Source organism: Aulostomus chinensis, chromosome 6 (genome assembly GCF_037954235.1).
Source record: "Aulostomus chinensis isolate RoL2024-O1b breed Wild chromosome 6, RoL_Achi_v1.0, whole genome shotgun sequence".
In the NCBI taxonomy this organism is placed as follows: Eukaryota; Metazoa; Chordata; class Actinopteri; order Syngnathiformes; family Aulostomidae; genus Aulostomus; species Aulostomus chinensis.
In genome coordinates this window covers 157,033-163,066 of record NC_141325.1, presented here as the reverse complement: position 1 = coordinate 163,066, position 6,034 = coordinate 157,033, and positions in this window count along the sequence as shown.

Genomic DNA, 6,034 nt, shown 5'->3' with positions numbered 1-6,034 from the left:
ATATATATATATATATATGTATATGTATATATGTATATATATATATGTATATGTATACATACATATATATATGTATATGTATACATATATATGTGTGTGTGTGTGTGTTTTTTAACTGTACACTACGTTGCTGTTTCTCCAGTCTTTGTATTTATTATTTTCTGTGTTGCTCAGTTCAGATTTTGGTTCATTAGTGTTTCATTAACCCTGCATCCCATCAAGTCCTGCCTTTCCCCTCACCTCTGCGTTTGGGTCCTCCTCCACAGCCCCTCTGTCACAACATTTGTACCTGAGATGATTCCGTCAGTTACTCACTGTGAGAGAGTTGTTGAACTTGCTACATAGTGAGGATATTTTAGCTCGCCCTCACAAATTCACTGGGTTGCCTGAAGGTCAAAACTCAGTTTTAGGTTTGGAATCAAGTTGGGGTCTGACATTTAGTAGGTTAGAGTAGGTAGCTAGGTAATGCATAACGTCAATGAAAGTCCTCACAAAGATACAAATACAAGGGTGTGTGTGTGTGTATGTGTGTGTATTCAGATTCAGATTCAGATGACTTTATTTATCCCCGAGGGGCAATTAAAGTAGAGAGAGTCACTCGTGTAGCTGAGCCGTGGGGCCATGTCGGAGCGCAAAGTCCGAAAGTCCACGAGAAAAGGAGAAAAATAAAAAAAAAAAGTAAAGGATAAAAGGGGTAAAAAGTGCCGAGTTCTCAGCGATAAGAAAACGACGAAAAAAAGGCATTTAGTGAAAGAAAAAATTTAAAAAGAACACAATAACTGCTCAGCTGACTGACTGGTCGACCGCACAAGCAGCAACCTGGAAGAGATCTATGTATGTGTGTGTGAGGGTGAGGCCACAGTGGATCTGAACAGCACAGGAATGTGCAGGATTTGGACAACCCTCTTTGGTTGCTAAAGCAACTGTGATGTAAGTCGGGGGGGGGTCTCTCTCTCGCTTTCATTCATTGTGTTTGTGTGCGTGTGTGTGTGTGTGTGTGTGTTTGAGGCAACAGGGAAAGAAGAAGAAGACAGTGAAAGGACAAAGGGGAGGAGACCAGAGATGGCGAGGACTTGTCGAGGAACCAGCAGACGATGGAGGTGAACTAACATTCATTGTGAAACTTTCATTTCTGCTTCCTGAAATCTTCTTCTTTTTCAGCAGTCTGTGTAGTTTCATCTGCCACCACTAGATGCTGCTTGAGAGGCAACTGCTTAGGTTGTGTGTGTGTGTGTGTGTGTGTGTGTGTGTGTGTGTGGTGACCTACTTCCACTGCAGCTGAATCCACCACACCAGACAGTTTCTTGGTGTTTTCGTTCACCAGAATTCATCTGTCAGTCGATTCAGGACAAGAAGAAGAAAGAGGACAAGCTGTGTCCTCACTGCTACACAAAAGTGTGTCTCATGTTCTCAGCAGGTGACATCAACACGCCAGTGTCATGAGACACACATTCAACTTCCTGTAGTCTATCCGATGTTTATCACAAGTGAATAACAGTTCAATCTATGCTGATGATGTCATGACCCATACACAACAGCTATGATGATGTCATGACCCAGACTCCACAGCAAGACCAGGAACTGCAGACTGAAGATTCCCTTCTCGTTTGTTCTGAACAAGAAAACAGAACCTCATAAACGCCTGTGTTTCAACTCCTGCTTCTCTGCTCAGGGTTAGCTGTTCCCACTGATGAAAATGCCCGTCTTTGCCATCATGACCATCGAACACCTGTCAGGCTCACCTTCTTCTTCCCTCCTACTCAAATCCAGTCACAATGGCAAGATCGCCCCCCCCCCCCCCCCCAACACACACACACACCAGAATGGCTGACTGGAACTCGAACTGGGCCCCCAGGGTTTTTGTCCTCAGCCTTCATCTGCAATCAGCAGCAGAGCTGTACTATAGTCTCTAGCCCGGCACTCAGGGCCCTCAGGACCCTTGGGGGCCTTGTGACCCCGCTGTCAGATCCTGTTTCAGAGAGCAGCTCCCCCAGGCTGAGAGGTCATAGCCCCGGGTCCACCCCAACCTCTCCAAGCAGAACAGCAACTGTGGGAAGGAAGTTAACTCACACCCAGACCAGTTCTTAGGCAGGTTACTTCCATTGTCTGGTCCTTAATGTGTTCCTGTCCACAATCTGATCTAAAACCAGTTTTTAGACAGGTTCCTCTCCACACTCTGGTCCCACTATGAAGGTGTTAATATAAATCTGAAACAGCTGGTTAGATTCTCTTCCCAGTTTGGACCTTTTTCCCTTTATAATTTTCCACAACTTTAAAGAGAAGAGCTTTGCTGCAGACAACATGGTGGGTCGCCACCTCCCAAGTGGACAGGGAGTCACGTGACCTCTGAAGTGGAAGTTCATCTACTTTATGCTGTTATTTTCAAGAACAGGGCCTTTACTCTGCTAAAAAGAAAAAAAAACTGTTGTGCATATCAACAAGTGGTGAAAGATGAAGAAGATGAGGAAGAAGGAAAAGAAGAGGAAGCAGAAGAAAAAAAAGAAGGAGGAAGAAGGAAAGTGACATGAGACTGGATCAGATACTTTTGTCCTGGAAAATGGATCTGGGATCTGGGATCTGGGACGGTGATGACGGAGCGGTGGTAGGATGCAGGTTCTACTAATCCCTGGTTGGAGAGTTCAGTGCATCTAAGGTTTAACTGTATGATGTCTCGGAAAACTTGATGTGTCCAAGAATCCATTGGAGGGTTAAGAGCGGGGAGTCGAACCAGAGTGAGAAAATGTTTGGTTGTTTTGAACTTTCAGGATGTGAGATTGATGACAGATAACCTTTCACATCCTGCCACTTGGGGAACCTGCAGAACTCACAAGGAGGAAGTTCTAGTGTGTGTGTGTGTGTGTGTAAGGCGGAAGTGATCAGTTTTTTTTATCTGTTGTCAAAATAAATATGAATGTGTTCATTTTATTGAGAGCTGCACAGTGGAGCAGTGGTCCTCACTGTGGCCCCCATCAAGAGGGTTGTGGGTGGAGCCCCGGCTGCAGCACGGGGTCTTTCTGGGTGAGTCTCCATGTTCTCCCTGTTCCTGCTGGGTTCTCTCTGGTACTCCAGCTTCCTCCACAGTCCAAAGACATCAAGAGGGACCAGGTTAATCCAGACTCTAAATTGACCGTAGGCGTGGCTGGGAGAGCCAATGGTTGTCTGTCTCTATGTGTTGACCCTGCCATGGACTGGTGACCCGACCAGGGGGAAGGCTGCTGGGACTTGGGTGTGCCCCCCGCCAATACACGACTGCTCATTTTAACATAATAGCTGAAGTAAATCTGATCTGGACGAAGAGATGCAGCACGTGCCCGAGTGACATGTTCTTATCACCTAATAGGCTGACATAGACCTTATATCCTGTTTTAGTAAACTGGGAACACCAACAAGACAGCAACCATGAAGTCAGTAAACACGAAGAAGACGACCTTCTGCTTCAGAGATCACGTGACTTCCTTTTGAGGAGACAATGTCTGCGGACTCGTGTTCTTCTGACTTGAACTGTTACAGTCGGGAGTGTCCATGAACGTTTGCCCCTGATGATTGGAGAAATTCATGGAAAAACATCTGCTGTAGAACGGGGGGGGGGGGGGGGGGTGCAGCAGGAAGAGCCAGAGGCCTTGCTGGACCTGATCCTGGAGTCCCAAGCCCAGAAACTGGAGGACCAGAGAGCCAGCCTGAGTTTGCTGCCTGACACAGGACGAGCTGCTCCGTGCAGGGCCTGCAGCTGCAATCAGCCCAGACTTCTACTACATGCTGATCCACTCCCAGGTACCACCTCCTCCAACTGTACCTCTCTGTAAACATCTGTACCTGTACCTTATTAATACGTGTACTTGTACCTCCTCGTTAATATCAGTACTTCCTCGTTAATACCTGTACCTCCCCATTCATACCTGTTCCTGTACCAAACCCTAACCTTCCTGTTAATATGTGTAACTGTACCTCAACATTAATTCCAGTTCCTGTACCTGTACCCCCTCCTTGTTAAAACCTCTACCTGTACCTCCTCATTAATACCTGTACCTGAACCATCTCCTTGTTAATGCCTGTGGCTGTACCTGTACCTTATTAATATGTGTACTTGTACCTCCTCGTTAATAGGTGTACCTCTACCTCGTGGTTAATATGTTTACCTGCTGCTGTTTGTGCAATGTGAGCGCCAAACGCTACCAGACGGCGAGGAGCTGGGACTCCAGTGTCTCCAGTCTGGACTCAGGTGGACTGAGGAGGAGCTGAGGCCCCAGTGTGTGTATGAGGTGAAGTTCTCAGCAGTGGATCGTGGAACCAGAGCCTCAGACGGAACCTTTGACCCATCTGACCCACTGTAGCGGTCCAGGTCCACCAGTCCACCATGAGCTCCACCAGCACCAACTGGCAGGTGATCTGGCGGGAGGGAATCGTAGATCCCAACACTGGAGAAGAAGATCCTGGCGGTGATCAGCCGGAATCCTCCTGGAGGATCTGGTTGAAGCTGGAAATCCCACACCAGCCGGAACTCTCCCCCTCCTGGTCGTCCTTAGGATCAGCACACGCTTCTCCTCTGCTCCCCTCCACAGCAGAACCTGAGCCAGCACTCCCTCTGATTGGTCAGATACGTCCTGATGTGTCTGAGTCTACCCTGCCAATGTCATCGCCATCACTGATGAGGATCACAACTGCCACTGAACCAGAACCAGTTGGCTTTGTTATGTTAGAGCTGGAAGTACTTATGGTTTCATGGGCCAGTCTGGTCCATACCCAGGTCCTGGTCCAGGCCCTTCCTGGTTTAGAACCAGGTCCTTGTCGTGTCTCTGTTCTAAAACGAACAAATGAAACATTCTTGGCTTGCTACTGATGATCAAGACATTTTTCACCAAGTTTGTTTTTTGATTAACATGACAACAAACAAACCATAACTCTCTGGGCCAGTGTGACCTCAATGCTTGAGTATCAAGGTTTTTCATATCATCGGACTATAAAAGGAAGTTGGAAGTTCCAGGAAGTAGAAGAAGTATGAAGTTGATGAAAGATTGATGGAATTTACTTTTCAAGCCTGGAAACCAAAAAGAGGTTTTCTGGCTCACAACTGATTTGAAAAAGAATCATGTTTATCATCTGTCACATTTACATGGAATGTTGATACTTCCTAAGCCTCCATTCAGGCGGCGTTTACCTTCAAAGGTGTGATATTAAAGAAACTGACCTCCACAAGGACGTTTTCCTCTCAGCCAGTAGGTTGTTTATCCGCTCCTCCTATTGGCTGGTTCTTCAGCAAAGAATGCAGCTTAACCCTAACCCAACCCATGTATGTGGTTGGTCGTCTGGGACAAGCCCCACCCCTTTATATGCATTCACATTTATTGTCCATATTTGTGTACAGAAGAGTAAACAGGAGAGAATAAGGACACTGAAGTTGCCAGTAACAGAAATCCACTAGAAGCCCATTCTTGGAGGGTTTGTAGCCTTGTTGTTGTTAGAGCTTTGGGCAGTTTTACGTGTGCTTCTACCTCTGTCTGGATGTAACAATTTGCCAGTAGAATTAGTAAATTTATTATGAAATGCTCAGCTTCTTGTCTGTGATTTCTGGAAAAAAAAATAGCAAAGACACAATCAATGACAAACCCACCGAAGTCACCAGTGTCAAAAAGGCAATAATTTGTGTTTATTTCTGTTTTCTATTTCACCATGTTGGGATTAGCAGGGAAATGTAGCGAATAACTGTAAATGACACTTGTTCAGGTCTCACCTGAGCTCAGTTCTACCGACCTGCAAGAACCATGTCTCCTGTGACAAGCATATTTCCGTATCCACTAATGGGAAGAACAGAGAACCACAGGGGTCGGTTCTTGGCCCTCACCTCTTGCCTCTGCGCCACCACTGCCAAGCTGACGACACAGCTTTATGTGTCCTTTAAGACAGATGGTCCTTCCCACATGATGAATTTAGGGGCCTGCTTGTCTGCAGTGAAAAACTGCATGTAACTTCCTGCTCTTCAACTCAGATAAATGCAGGTCATTGGCCACACCCACATACACCAGTTTGATCACATGAC